Below are 14,964 nucleotides of genomic sequence, written 5' to 3'. Positions count from 1 at the left end.
AGTCTCCGCTGTCCGTACAGCAGCCACTGTCCCGGCCCACGCCCAGCCCCACACCCCCACCCCTGCACCCACTTCTGCCTCCAAGCAGGGCACCCAAGGCAAACCTTGAGTTACACAACCGCAACCTGAGATTTTATCTCTGCTTCTTATACTGTGTGACCTTGAGCCATACTTAGGCCTTTCTGTCTTGGTTTCTTCTGTTTAAAAAAAGAAGAAGAATAGAGCTCTTGTGAGGATTAAATGAGATAACGTGCGTGAAGCCCCTGGCCTTGTGCCAACTGCAAAGCAGGTCCTGCCCTTTCTAGCCTCTTAATTCATATTCCTGGGGGGGTGGTTTTTGTTTCAAAGCCCCAGGGCCTCCCCAAGCAGCACCAACTTCTTGAATCCCTAAAGCTGGAAGGAACCTTCAAAGTCACGTGGTCTAAATAATATAAGGGAAGACACGAGGCTTGAAGAGACGTAACTTGTTTTAATAATGGAGCTGAGACCAAAATACAGCTCCTCTGCTTCACAACCACCAACTTTCAGCTTTCTCCCTTCAGCCAGGGCTAGAGCATGTCCCCCACAGTGATCTACTTGGAAGGTTTATTCCATGTTGGTTTGTGGGTGAGACCAAGCCCTGACGTGCGGGCTGGGGCATTGGGCAGAGAAGGAGCCCTCTGCAGAACAGAGCCCTGACTCCCTCAAGTCCTGAGCAGTTCAGCTCTGGCCCCCAACTTGCATTCCCAAGCAGTGAAGCCAAAGCTCTATGGCGAATTGGATTCCCTCCCCACTCCCCGCACTGCCACTTAGAAGGCCGTTCCATGCCATCTCTGCGGTCCCTCTCATGGGATCCCTTGGGGGTTCCATTGTAAGTGATCAAAGGATTTTGTCCACCTACACCCTATACTCTCCCTGAAAGAAAAAATCTCAAGCCATGCCAGGCTTCTTCACTTAATATTTCTGCAGTACAGACCAGTGCCCCTGTCTCACCAGGCCTGCATGTGGCTCTTTAACCTGGCTCTTCTCCTCAGTCATGGCCAACGGGATCCACAGTGCTGAGCACTTCAGGCTGTGCTCAAACATGCCCCCTCCCTGGAGGACAGGAGTCCTAGGGGAGGAGCTAAGGCTGGTTGCCCAGAGGATGTTCCTTGCGTTTGCTCATGGCACAGGAGGAGAAGGTTCCTGGGAGACGCTCGTGCATGGGCAGGAAGTGACTGCAGCAGGGGGAGGTCTGGCCCCCAAAAGAGCAGGACACACCAGGAACCACGTGTGGGGAAGAGAAATGCTGAAGGGGGTACAAGGATATCAGGCAGGCATGGGGCACAACTGGGGGACCAATGTGTAAGAACCAGGGACCAAGGAGTAGAAGTATTTCCAGATTCATCTTCCTCACCCCCTCCTGCAATGACAAAGCAGTCTCCCCAGCCCCACCCCCATCAACAGGTGCTTCTTTGGACACAAAAAGCCTGGGAAGAGGCGGAGTCCAGGACAGGAAATTCAGGTTCCCAAGCCCATGCCTGTTCTCCTGGAATTTCCTTAATCCTAGAGAGAGAAAGACAGGAACCAGGGCAAGTTAGAGCCCCCTGATGTGCAGCGCCACCCCCACCCCCACCCCACCATTCAGCACCTGCCTGAGGAGAGGCTGGGCATTAGGCAGGAGAGTTTCTCCAGAGGGTCCTTAAAGACCATTAGAGTTCTGTTCATCAGGCGCATGCAGCCTAATCTGCAGGAGTCACGCCATCCACACTCTCCCCCAAAACTCATCTGTCTAAATACAGTGCCCATGAGAAACAACTAATGTGCGCCCTTCATTCATCCCTTTAGAGGACTGGTATGGCACTGCCACTGAAAGCGTGAACTCCGGAGGCAAACTGCCTGGCTTGGTGGTTGTGTGACCTTGGACAAGTAACTCAACCCCTCTGAACCTCAGTTTCCTCCTCTGTAAAATAGGGATAATATCAGTAACTTCCTCCTAAGAGTACCATGAGGTTTAAATTGATCAAGGCACGTTGAGTGCTTAGGATCATGGCTGGCACATAATAAAAGCTAAACAAGTACTAGTTACTATTATTATTTATTCAGTCATCGAAAAGTGATTAAGCACTGAGTGCATGCCAGGTGCTGGTCCGAACCCTGGGAGCCCACGGTGAGCTGACCAGACGTGATCGCTGCTCTCAGGCACTTAGGTTTTAGGTGGGGAGACAAACATGCAATATTCACGAAAAAAAATTTACATATTTACAAATTGTGACAAGAGCTGTAAAGACAAAAATAGAGAGCTGTGAGGGCGTGTAACAGGCGACCTGACAGATTTGCCGGCCAGGGAAGGCTCTTTGGGGTGTGATGTTTCTCTCGATCTTCCCCCTGAGTCTGACCATTCTGGGTGTGCCAACCCCGTTAGCAGGCGCCCATCCGTGCCTTTCACGGGGCTGCCCACAGCAGTGCATCTGCTCCCTCTTGGTGTGAGGAGCCCAGCAGAGCCAAATCCCCAGTACGTCACCTGTCACCACTGCCACCCCACTTCTGGACTTGGGAGGGCCGGGAACAGAACCAGCAGTCCTGCTCCGGGTGTTCACAGTGTTCAAGCCAGAGCAGCTACTCAGAAGGACATGACTGTCAGGATCCCGGGGTTCCCATCATGGCTCAGTGGTTAACGAATCCGACTAGGAACCATGAGGTTGCAGGTTCGATCTCTGGCCTCGCTCAGTGGGTTAAGGAGCCGGTGTTGCCGTGAGCTGTGGTGTAGGTTGCAGACGCAGCTTGGAACCCGCGTTGCTGTGACTGTGGTAGGCCGGCCGCTAAGCTCCAATTAGACCCTTAAACTGGGAACCTCCATATGCCGTGGGTGTGGCCCTAGAAAAGGCAAAAAAAAAAAAAAAAAAAGACGGTCAGGATCCCCACCTGCTCCCTTAGAGACAGTCCTTAATCTAATAACAGCCAGGAAGAGGAAGCAATGTATTATGCTAGGCGCATTTAGTAAATTTATTTAGATGTCTCATTTAATCATCACGACTCCAAGAAGTTGTCGTTATCATTATTATTATTATTATTATTATTAATTAGATCTATTTTACAGAAAAAGAAAAGGATAAGCCACTTGCTCAGGGTCACAGAGCTTATTCATGGAACAGCTAGGACTCCAACCTAGGTCTGCTGGACTCCAGACCCTACAGTCTTAAAATAACTTAATAAGGGCCCCCCCCCCAAAAAAAAGGCGAAAAGACAACAACAACAAAAAAGTAACATGGTCTTTTTAATAACATGAGTGATAGTATAATAGCTAATACCTCTATAAAACTTTCTATACGACAGGTGCCATTTTATATGTTTCATGTAATTTAATCACTTAATCATAACAATCTCATGATGTGGATATTATTCTTGTTCTTATTTTACGGCGGGGAAACCAAAGCACAGAGGGGTGAAGCCATGTGCCCAGGGCCAGTTAGAGGAGCCACAGGTCAGGTGGAACACAGAATGGTGGCATCCAAGGACCTTAGCAGCCTCAGGTGGAAGCTGAGGGAGGAAGAGTGGACTCTCAGCTGCGGTGGAGCTGCTGGTACCTGGGCAGAGCCTGGGCCACTCCCCACTGTCCCCACATATCCAGGTCTGGGCTTCCCTGGGGACCTGGTCCTCTCCTCCCCTCCCCCCAGTTCACGTGTGAGCCAGGGCATGGGCACTGCCCCATCCAGCTCCGTCTCTCTTCCATGTTCAACACACCACCTGGCCCTGGTGTTCAACACACCTGCGAGGCTGGGCGTCCAGGGCTGCCCCGCCCACTGTGACAGAAAAAGCAAAGGAAGAGGGTCCGCGGATGGCCCTAGGGGCAGGGTGGCCCCTCCAGCTCACTTGGGTCCCTTTCTCCAGAAGGGGACCTCAACCCAGCACAGCACCTATGGTAGAAAACCAGACCCCGGGGCAGCACAGGGGCGAGGGGTGCCCCTTGGAATGTCACGGCTCCTACTCACAGAAGGGTTCAGACAACATTTCCTCTGTCTCAGATACCCCTGCACCCCTCCTGCCCCATTCCAGCTAAGACTCTGCCCTTATCAGGCCCTTTCGGTGCCAGCCCTCCCCATGGGGCACAGGCCCGCCTCTGTCCCTGTCACAGGAAGAGCATAGAGTTATGGACAAGCATGGGGAGGCAAGGATTAAAGGTGGCCGAGGACCTGGGAAGCTGGAGAATTCATCTTATTTTTTTTTTTTTTTTTTGGTTTTTTTAGCTATTTCTTGGGCCGCTCCCGCGGCATATGGAGGTTCCCAGGCTAGGGGTCGAATCGGAGCTGTAGCCACACGGCCTACACCAGAGCCACAGCAACGCCGGATCCGAGCCGCGTCTGCAACCTACACCACAGCTCACGGCAACGCCGGATCCTTAACCCACTGAGCAAGGGCAGAGACTGAACCCGCAACCTCATGGTTCCTAGTTGGATTCGTTAACCACTGCGCCACGACGGGAACTCCCATCTTACTTTTGTCCTTGCCTCTATGGCACCACCTTGGTTTCCTTCTACTCGGTCTGTGCACCTCTAGAGAGCCCAGCCCCCGCAAGGGGAAGGGTTTGATGGGAAGTCATCCCAGCAGGAAAGTGGGAGCCCTTCCAGCAGGCGGGGCAGGTGATGTGGGAGCTCAGAGGGGGAAGGGACAGGGGCAGGCAGCAAGGTGACTTGTTATTGTGTTTCTCCCACCTCTGGCTCCTGGGCTTGAGTCTCCAGAGGTCTTATGTGGAGGACGAAGCTGAGTATGAAGAAAAAGGAGCCACCAAGCGAGGCTGAAAGGGCCCCGTGGACTGGATGCTGATTCTAGCCATCCCCGCAGACAGGAAAGCAAGGCCTGTGTGGGTTGGGGAGGGGGCTGCCAATCCTATTGAGGGGGCGCCCTCCCTCCACGTTGCTCAGAAGCATCTAGATGAGTCCTTGTGCTGAACCAGCGTGTTTCTGCCTCCCAGCTGGACCACAAAATGGGAGGAAACATCCATAAAGTACCCGAGCTGCCTCTGTGGCCGGAAGCTCTGCCAAGGGGCTGCTGGTTCCCTCTCTAATTGGTCTTAATTTCCATGATTTGCAGGTCCCAAGTTCACCCAGGGCCCATTCGCCATCATGATGGGGGGACAGGAAGAGTCAGCCTGGCAAGCCGGCCCCCAAGGGCTCTGGGCTGGTCCAGCAGAGTCCTGCAGAGGGCAGGGCAACCCAGTCCTCCACCTGAGCCCACCCAGAGTCCCAGGCCCTACGCCCACTAGAGCCCAAGGCTTTCTCCCAGCTAACCTCCCAGCTAGAGGGCTCCACCCCTTCACACAACAATAGGAAAGAGAATGAGCTTAGTACCGGGGCTACCACTGGCATTTCATCCCACCCTTCCGGAGGCCCCTCCCAGGACCTGGCACTTAGTAGGTTCTCAATAAACACCAATGGAGCCACTGCTCAGCCGATCTAGGGGGACTTTCCCTTATACCATGTGAAACTTGGACATCTTCTGCTTCCTGCTCTCTGCTTTTTTTCTCAGCCACTAAGGTACAACTCTGGAGTCCGGCTGCCTTAATATGAATCCCGAATACATTGCTACTTGCAAGGTAACCTAGCTTCTCTGTGCCTCAGTTCCCTTATCTGTGAAGTGAAGGTAATTATTCTACTGACCTCATGCGTCCATTATATGAAAAAGTTCATGTCAACGGTAGCAGCAGAAGAGTGGACCCTGCAGATGTCTGTGCCTAATCCCCAGGCCCTGTGAATGTGTTTCTCACATGGCAAAGGAACTCTGCAGATGTGTCTAAAGTAAGCCCCTTGAGATGGAGGGATTATCATGGATTATCCCGTTGGGTCCAACCTAATCACATGAGTCCTTAAAAGCAGAGAGGCTTTCCAGGCTGGGCTGCAGAGAGAGATGTGATGACAGAAGCATCCGAGGGATACAATGTTGCTGGCTTTGAAGATGGAGGAGGGGGCCACGAGCCAAGGGCTGCAGGCTCTGGAAGCCATAAAAGAAGGAGGAACGGAATTGCCTCTAGCATCAGTAGGAAACGAATGTGGCCCTTCTGCACCTAGATTTTTAGTCCAGTAAGATCCATGTCAGACCTCAACCTACAGAACTGTAAGATAATTTTGTGCTATTTTAGACCATGAAGTCTGGGGTCGCTTGTTACAGCAGCAACAGCAAACTGATACATATTAGTGAGTAAGCGCTTAGAATGGTGTCTGGTACGTAAATGCTAGCTCTTGATTATCATTATCATCATCATCACTGTTATTGCTGTTGTAATGCAGGTAGAGGACCCACTCTTGCTTCCGTCTCAGGGCAGCTCCTTCTCCAGTTCGAGCTGCTCAGAGCCCAGATCCCAATTCCCTGGATTCTGGAGACTGAATGCAGGTTGTCCAGGGGGCAGGGAACATCCTCAAAACAAAATGGCCCTTGGCACACCCCCGCTGTGAGTGCGAGACACACGACCAGCCTCCCTGTGGCCCCTTTCTTGTAAAGAACACGAGTTGGGGCACCGGGGAGTAGGGTGCGCCTGCCTGGCCCAGGCACAAGGACGGGCCTGTGCTCCATTCCATCTCCACCCAACTGGGACTGCCCAGGAGACAGGCTTGGCACCCAAACTTGTGCTCGCCAGACTGTGTGGGAACGAGCAGGAACTGCAGTATGAACAACCCGAGTTAGACATTGGGAGGACTTTCCCTTGTGAAAAAGCATCAGATGCCAGGTAATGCAGGGTGTCAGATTTACTCAGGAAGGGGGAGGGACACGAAATGTAACAAGCCCCGCTCGGTGCCCCCTTCCCATGTCCCACCTTCTCAGTCAACCCCTCCCCCAACCAAGTGAAAATGGGGCTTTGCCCCCCTCAGAGACCTCCCGAGCCTGTGCACCTCCCCTCCTCCCTTCCAGAAGCCCTTCATCCGCAGGTTTCCTCCAAAGTGACCCCGCATCCTCCCTGGGTGCTGGGGGGGCCTCAGAAATATGTCCCCACTCCATCTCTTACTTCCCAGGAGCCAATGAGGCCCAAATCAGTGGCCTCTCATACTCCTCAGATGGAGGTAAGACCCTTTGCCTCAGACCAGACTGAGCCCCGGGGAGGGCCAGGCCTGTCCCACAATGTCCACAGACCTCCCGTCTCTGGGGACAAAGGCCATTTCCTTTTAGACCCGTGGACAAAAGCACTGTGAGACCGTAAGCTTCCTGAGGGCAGCTTCATTCACCACAGGGCCGGGCCCAGAGAGGGCCTCCAAAACCATGTGCTGGGTTAAGAAATACCCTCTAAAAGCCTACAGCCCTCTCGGGGGGCCCTGGGGAAAAACCCTTCCCACTCCCTCTATTGGGGGCCCAGCAAAAAAAGGTACCCCCAAGGGACCGACTGCATTGGGGTGACAGGATACAGGAGTAAGCCAGGCTCGGGGGACAGGGAAAACCACTTCTCCCAGGAACACCTTGACCTCAGCCCAAGAGACATCCATATGGGTTGCCCACTCTCAGCTCAGACTTGCCTCCCTCCCTTCCCCTCCCCACCTGTTTAGCTGAGAGCTGGTATTTCCCCACTGCTCACCCAGAATTTTCTAGACGTTCATGGACCATGAAACCTCTCTTTGGAGTTCCTGTTGTGGCTCAGCGGGTTATGAACCCAACTAGTATCCATGAGGATGCAGATTAGATCCCTGGCCCTGCTCAGTGGGTTCAGGATCTGAGGTTGCTGTGGCTGTGGCCAACAGCTGCAGCTCTGATTCAACCCCTAGCCTGGGAACCTCCATGTGCTGCAGGTGCGGCCCTAAAAAGCAAAAAAAAAAAAAAAAAAAAAAAAACTCTCCTTGTCCCTCCTTCCATATCCCAACCCACGATCTCACTTTCTGATTTAAAAAACAAGAGTTCTCCTCCCACCACCCCAACTCTACCTCCCACTATGGGAACCCTTGCCTATGCTGACCCATATGCGATACCTCATCATGATTTAGACAGATGTGGGTCCCATTGCCATGTGCAGCCTGATGAGAAAAGCATAGGCTGGATTTTAGTCCCCATCTCTTGGCTGAGTATGCTTGCACAGTGCACAACCTGCCCAGCTGTACACAACAGCCTGGTTGGACAGACCTCAGATAGTACACCCCCTGAAGGGGCCTGAGAGACCAGCAAGTCTTGACCCTTCATTTTACAAGTGAGGAAGTGGAGACCCAGGAGGGCAGGGTAACTTATCAAAGGTCTCACACCAAGTTGGTGGCAGACCCAAGGCCAAAGAGCCAGGTGTCCCAACTCCCCATCCAGTGCTTGTTCCCTTGCCCTCCTCTACCCAGTTCACAGTCTTGGGAGCAGATGGCAAAGCCAAGACAGCAGGAGAGCTCCCGATAGCAGCGCCTGGGGAAGCCTTCTCACACTAATTAGAGGAGAAGTGATCACCTCATCCCAAACTCTGTCTAGACATAAAATTGAACATAAAACTCTCTGAACCGTGCACCACCTCACCCTTGGCTGGTGTGGAAGGTAAATGTAGCTCTTCCCCAGTTATTCCCCATCTACAACCACGTCTAGCCGACGCTGCTGTGAGGCTGTCCCCTATCGTCTGTCTAGGCCCGTACATCTGTCTTGGCCTGCAGACTCCCAGGTCTTGCTTCCGGAGAACCCTGAGCACACATGCATGCTCAAAAGATGACTTTCGATTTAGATGAAGGTGAAGGCGAGGGTGACGAAGAAGGGGGAGGGGGAGGAGGAGAAGCAGTTTGGGACAAGGAGAAAAAGAAGAAGAAGGGCAATTGCTAATATATTCATTTCTTGCCCTGGGTTCCTGGTTGCCTGCGATATAACTGAGCTGTGCTTCCTGGAAATGGAGGTGAAGCATTTCTCTCTCTCTCTCTCTCTCTCTCTCTCTCTCTCTCTCTCTCTCCCCTTCTCTCTCTCTCTCTTTGTGGTGCCTACAGTAAAATGTGGTGATTAAACTAAGGCAGAGCCAAACCTCCTGTTTTTTGCTTGTTTGTTTTTTCACCTCTGCCATAGGGAGTTCCCAGACCAGGGCTCAAATCCAAGCTGCAGCTTCAGCAACCCTGGATCCCTAACCCACTGTGCCAGGCTGGGGATCAAACCCGCATCCCCGCTAACCAACATGCCGCCAATACTGTTGTGCCACAGCAGGAACTCCAGACCTGCTGGTTTTGAATCCTGGCTTTGCCACTACTAGGCTGTGAAATTTCAGGCAAAGACCTTAACTTCTCTGTACCTCAGTTTCCTCTTCAATAAAATGGACCAACAACAAACATGACCTCATAGCGTTTTCTGAAGATTATGAGGGTGGCTATATGGGCAACATTCAGTGCAGGGCCTGGCTGAGAACAGGTATGCAGTAAGCACTGATTATAAACATAGTGGGGTGCTATTTCCTAACACCTTGCCTCGGCCCTGTTTTCCTACGGTGTTGAGGTGGGGGGTTATCCAGGCTGCCTGGAACAATTACCAGCTCAGTATCCCAACTATCAGAGCAGGGATGGACCGCCTTAAGAACTAGTGAGCTCCCTGTCACTAGGAACGATCAAGCAGAATCCAGATGAGCATTTGGCAAGGAGGAGGCACAAGCGGGGTCGGGGTGAGGGATCTCTTTCAAAGTCTTTCCGGGCCCAGTAGACTGTGCATGTGTGAATAAATGCACATCTCCCGACACCCACACGGGCAGAGCTTTGCCCACAATGGGGACGTACATTCAAGGACTTACATCCCACACTGGCTTTGGGGACCAGGAAGAAGCTTTGAAGCCAGGCGAGCCGGCATCCCCAGCGAGCCCCTCCCCCGCACGCAGCCTATGCCTGTGTACACACAGGCATCCGGGTGGCCAGCAGGAGCTTTCAGGGAGCCCCAGGTGGGTTTTCAAGGCGCTTCTTTCCTACTGCTCCCAGTCGTCTTTTTCTAGGCACCAACAGCCAGCCTCCCCACCCCCACTGCAGGCCAGCTCTGAGACAGCGTGGGGGCAGGCGACCAGGAATCGGGCAAGGTAGTTGGATGTGGGCTCTACCTCTGATGTAAGTGGACTGATTGAAAACCTGAGGCAGTCCTGGCAGCTCTGGCCTTTAAAGGGCCAGGGTGCCCAGAATTCGGATGTCATGAACGATAAGGATCTCCCTTATCACCAAAGGAATAAAGCAGGAATTTGTAGGAGGGTCAGAAGCACCCCTCCCAGCCAAAATTACTCCTCTCCTTGCCTTCTTCCATCTGGCACACGCCTCACACAACACCTCCCCCCAACACTCCCCCGGGTGCTGTGTACCATCTATTAGCCATTCCATGGTGAGGGCAAAGGGCTGATAAACCAGAGCAGCAGCACATTCAAACCTTCCCATCAGCCGGGGATGCATTACTGCATATTATTTGTCTGCAGCAGCTGCAACAGTGGTTCCTAACAATATTGGCTTCGCCTGGCATTAAAAAGAGACGCTAAGGGCCACCAACATTTTTGCTAGGAGAAGAGGCCATACCCTGGCGGGAATGGGCATGTGGGCTAGCCTGGGATGAACCTTTTGCTCCGGATCAGTCCAAAGGTGGATGCAGAAATGAGGTGGGGGAGGAGGAGGCAGAGCAGGAGAGAAATGAGGAAGCTGCCTGAGCCACAGAGCTTCTCTGAGGACCAGTACACCCAGCCTCAGTCTGCGAGAGGCAGAGGGTGTGTGTGTGTGTGTGTGTGAATGAGTGTGTGTGTGTGTCTCGGCCACACGTCCTCTTCAGCTTCCCTACCACAACCCAGCTACTCTTCCCAATCAATGGCCTCTTTGTGGCTGAGAAGGTACGGGAATCAGTACAAGAAGTGGGGGGCAGGGAGACCTCATAGACACTCAGGCCCGTACGACCCAGACTTGCTGCCTTCGGGGCCAGGGCTCCCGAGAAGGGTCTCCACATCTCCAAGCAGGGGATGGGGTGGCCAAGGGCAATGGCTGGATCCTCCCCCACTCCCCAGTGAGGCAGTAGCCTGCCTGTCCCACAGTCCCAGACGATGCGCTCTCCCAGCCCACGCCCACTAGGTGGCGCTGGGCAGTCGTGCTCCTCCCACCCCGGGCCGCCCCAGCAGCCTCAGAGGCCCTGAGGTGCCTGCCTGGACTGGAGGGGGGCTGGGATGGCAGGTTCTTGGTCAAGGGTGCACCACGACAGGGGTGGGGCTTGGGGGGGGTGGTTTAGGAGTAGCGTTCCTTCCTTCACTGATTCATGTCTGGTGAATTTCTGAGGCCTCGGTGCTGGGTTGCATGTCCTTCTCTTGAAGGTCTCAATGCTCCAGTTGTCTGAGAGACAAGAGATCCAGGAAAAGTTAATACAAGGTAATCTATGTAAAAGGCCAAGTGGCAGGTACAGCCAGAGCTCTGAATTCAGAAACAGCCCACAATGGGGACTTACATTCAAGGACGCACTCTCCTCACTGGCTTTGGGGACCAGGAAGAAGCTTTGAAGCCAGGCCCTCCCCCGCACGCAGCCTGTGCCTGGCACAGGCATCCAGGTGGCCATCCAAACCCCAGCCCGGCCCAGTGGGTTATGTTTCTGTGGGATAAGACACCACGGAGCTCTGATAAGGGGTTATCTTGACCATTCTGCTCTGGACCAATCAGCAGGGTGAGAGTTGGAGTTCCCCAGGTAGCTCAGTGGTATCCATGAGGATTCATCCTTGGTCCCACTCAGTGGGTTAAGCATCCTGCGTTGCCCTGAACTGCAGTGTAGATCTCGAATGTGGCTTGGATCTTGCGTGACTGTAGCTGTGGTGTAAGGCAGCGGCTGCATCTCCAATTTGACCCCTAGCCTGGGAACTTTCATATAAGCCACAGGCGCAGCCATAAAAAGAGCAAGAAAAAAAAAAAAAGGTAAGAGTCAGCCATTCCATTCCTTCCTGAGCCAGGAAGCTTATGACCAAGCATCAGCTTATGACCAGGTAACACAGTCCCTGTCCTCAGAGAATTTGTAGCCGAGTGAGGGAGAGAGACATCAGGCAGATAGCCACACAAATAATTAACTGACTACTATTGCCATGCATGTATAGGTGTATAAAGAGGAGGAAGATTCCATACTCACCCTGGGTTGCCTGCTCCAGCCCCAAGCAGGGCTGGAAGTGAGAAAGTTTGCATTATAAAGAATGTGAAGAGTTCCCATTGTGGCTCAGCAGGTTAAGAACCCAACTAGTATCCATGAGGATGTGGGTTCAATCCCTGGCCTTGCTCAGTGGGTTAAAGATCCGGCATTGCCACAAGCTGCAGCATAGGTTGAAGACATGGCTTGGATCTGGCATTGCTGTGGCTGTGGTGTAGGCCATCAGCTGCAGCTCCGATTCGACCCCTAGCCTGGGAACTTCCAGGTGTGGCCCTGGGGGTGGGGGGGGGAATAAAAGGAACATGAGCCCACTTCCTCTTAGTAGACATAAGAAAGAGTTGCCTGACATCCAAAGCACAGTCAAGGCCAGGGCGACACTCTTCCTCTGGATAAACTGGGAAAAGAACCCATGTTTCCTGAGTGCTGAGTTCCATGTACCAGCGTGGTTGATGTCTTCTCCTTCAGTCTTCATTTCACTCTGTGGTATGGAGATTAAATCGGCTCACAAAAGAGGAGACTGAGGCTCAGGGAGGTTAAGGAATTAGCCCAAGTTGCCAAGAACCAGCCTGTGGCGGTGCTAGGACCGGAACCCCGAAGTGCCTGAGTCCAAATCGCATCCCTCTTCTGCTGTAACATGCTGCCTCTGGGGCCACGTCCTCATGCCTTGCTGGGGCCAATGCCGGGAGTGTAGGGGAGGGGAGAGAGAAAAAGAAAGAAGAAACTTGTAGGCTCAGAGACCACAAGATGGGGGCCCTGTCGCCAGCTCTTGTTTGTCACAGCTAGCCCTTTCCCGACATCCTGACCAAACCACCACCCGTTTAACATTCCGCTCAGTTTCCACTCCATTCCGACTCCAAATGTTTATCAACACATGCTGTAATGTAATCAGCTCCTGGGAAAATACACACCAGGTAACGGATGCTGACAAGAGTGTCAAACAGATGTCCCTACCCTGTCCCTCCCTCCCTCCCTCCCCGCCACAGCCGGCACTCCCTCTTGCCACACTACTCCTCCAGCCCCTGCAGGGGAAGCCCTCCCTCATCAGGAGACTGGCCATGCAGCGGTGTGCCAGGCGCAGTGCTCAGGGCTCAGGACTCGGGACTCACACACCGCAACTCATCTCACCCCCTGGGCGGCACTGTAGGTTGGTCTTCTGAAGCCCATTTTGCAGATGGAAAAACTAAGGCACACAGTGACCATGAAACCAAAGTGAAGCAACAACACGATCAGAAGCAAAAGCAGGGATGACTGCCCTCTCTGCTCTTTCACCAGGAGGCCACCTCCCCTGCAGAGCACCGGCCTTTGAAGAAAGTTGTCTGTCACTTTCGAAGTGGTTGGATCTGAGGCTTCGGGGCCTGGGCTCCATGGACTCGGCAGGCCAGGTGTAGGGCTGGCAGTCTGTTCTTCATTTCTGCCCCAGCCAGACTGGGGACAGGATGCTGAAGGCTCAGGACAGAGCAAAAGAGAGAGGCGCCCCCTGCAGTGAGGAGGAGACAGGGGTCCGAGGCAGGTGGAGGTGGCTTCCTCCTTTCCTCTCCCTTTCTCCCAGGACCCAAAGGCCAGCCCACCAGAGGAGAGGGAAGTGCCCAGAGACGACAGCGAGATCTCAGAGGGGACAGGACTCCCTACCCAGGACCTCTGGATCAGCTGTTCGGAGCAATCCTAAAGGAAACTGGTGTTTGCTTTTCTCTCCTATGCGGTCAATGGCTCCTTCCCTCTGACAGGAGTTGTAAATGAGACTTTATGGGATTTCTAATCATGGCAGTTTCCCTTTATCAGCCTCCAATTCCCACTTCTCAGCCCCGGTTGACTCTGGGAAAGGTTTTGAACCAGGAATTCCAATTCCAGCAGCACCCCACCCCACCCCACCCCCACCCCCTGCTTTCCATAGCGAGAGCTGAAGTCATCGAGCGGGCATGGGAGGCCAGGCAAAGCTCACGACGGAGAAGTCAGATCTGGGTTCCAGGCCGCCTCCCAGATGGTGTATTTAACCTCTCTGGCTTCTGCTTCTTCAACCATAAACCGGGGCTAATAATGCCTGCTCCACCCACCTACCTCACCCGGCTGCTGTGAGGATCAAATGAGATTATAGGCCTGAAAGCCCTTTGAAAAATATAAAGCAATCACCCAGCCTGGTTTTGCTATTATTATTATTGCTGTTGTGATTGTGTGTAGGTGCAACTGGGAAAGAAAATTATGACAACCCATGTGTCTCTGAGAGTGAGCTTGTTTGTGGACACAGGGGTATGTGTACCAGCTTCGTGGTAGGATGGAGTTCTTGTGTCGGCATCTGCCTTTAAAGGCATATATGGTTAGTTTCCCAGTCAGGGGACCCCCCCCCCAAAAAAAGGCACATTCGGAGCAATGTATGTGGCTGTGAGGTTCCTGGCACCTGGGCACACATTCAAGCGTCTTAGTATCAAATCTAAATACAACAGTAGGGAGTTCCCATTGTGGCTCAGCGGAAACAAATCTGACTAGCATCCGTGAGGATGCAGGTTCTACCCATGGCCTCACTCAGGGGGTTAAGGGTCCGGCATTGCCTCCGTGAGTTGTGGGGTAGGTCACAGACACAGCTTGGATCCCCTGTTTCTGTGGCTGGGGTGTAGGCCAGCAGCTACAGCTCTGATTCAACCCCTAGCCTGGGAACCTCCATATGCCACAGGTGCAGCCCTAAAAAGACCAATATACATATATATATATATAATATATGAAATAATCCTATGTGTCAGGCATTTTGCTCAAGACTTGATACAGAGGTTGGGTCAGCGCAGCTGTCCACATCTACGTGAGGCTGGCGTGGAGCATCTGTAACAGCTGCATGTCAGTGCTGGGTGAACGTGACACAACGTGAGCCTGTCCCGCTCATGTACATAGCAGGGCATCTCTCTGTGTGCTGGCTTGAGTTTCAGGGAACGTGTGGACATAAATATTAGTGGATCTGAGCGTGTGCACGCA

The sequence above is a fragment of the Sus scrofa genome, chromosome 9 (assembly GCF_054392235.1).
Source record: "Sus scrofa isolate SSC_HxYL_T2T_F1_AM1 chromosome 9, Sscrofa_HxYL_maternal_Yorkshire_Landrace_v2.0, whole genome shotgun sequence".
Classification (NCBI taxonomy): Eukaryota; Metazoa; Chordata; class Mammalia; order Artiodactyla; family Suidae; genus Sus; species Sus scrofa.
Note: the sequence above shows the minus strand (reverse complement) of the source record.